This window comes from Galeopterus variegatus, unplaced genomic scaffold (genome assembly GCF_000696425.1).
Source record: "Galeopterus variegatus unplaced genomic scaffold, G_variegatus-3.0.2 Scaffold2808, whole genome shotgun sequence".
In the NCBI taxonomy this organism is placed as follows: Eukaryota; Metazoa; Chordata; class Mammalia; order Dermoptera; family Cynocephalidae; genus Galeopterus; species Galeopterus variegatus.
The window spans coordinates 17,961-18,931 of NW_007728919.1; positions in this window are offsets into that span (position 1 = coordinate 17,961).

A 971-nucleotide genomic window follows, 5' to 3' on the forward strand; every position below is an offset into this window, starting at 1 on the left:
TTTGCATTTCTCTAATGATTAATGATGTTGAGTATCTGTTCATATACATGCTTATTATTCACAACTCTATTGCATTTCAACTGTGTGCATACACTATATTCATTCTCTCTCTAAGTGCTATGTGCTTCTGGTTTTAGGAGACATGAACTTTAGATACATTTTAATCTAGAATAGTTTCAGGTCCTAGATATTATGGGTAAGTAATATTCTATGTTAAAATGATAACCTACTCTTTTCGCCCTTCATAATTCACAGTGTTTTTACAAGGCTTAAAGGAAATGAATGTAATATAAATGAAAGTACTTTTCAAACTTTAAAACTCTATACAAATATAAGGGTTTAGGATAATGATATCTGCTAAACATAGTGGCTTCTTTTATTTATTTATTTCTTTTTCTTTTTCTTTTTTAAAAAAATTTATTTTGTCGATATACAATGTGGTTGATTATTGTGGCCCATCACCGAAACCTCCCTGCCTCCATAGTGGCTTCTTAGTAACAAAGTTAACCATTTCTTAGCAGAATAGTAAGAAAACTGAGTAAAATATATTTCAGATTCCAAGTTAAACATGCACAGGAAGCTTTGTCAGATATTCTAAAATGGTTACATAAAACAGAGAAATTTTAGGAAGCCCATCTTTCCTCTAAGAAGAATATTTTCTTTGTTGTTTCTCGCATCTACCTTTGTGTTAGCTGTGAGCACAATTTCTTATCATAGGTAAGTTTGAAGCCATGTGTATAAACATTGGGGGGTGGATTTAGTTGAACATGGATAGGGACAAAAAGAAGTGCCTTTTAAAATAAATTAAAATATCATTGTTGGAGTTACAATTGAATATTGTCCACTAATCATAGACAATAATTCCTCTATCTGAACCGAGCCATTGCCTGATGTTAGGTGCGTGTTACACACATTACAACTGACCTTAAGCTAATCCATGTTGACTCCTGTGCTAGGTTTAATAAGAAATT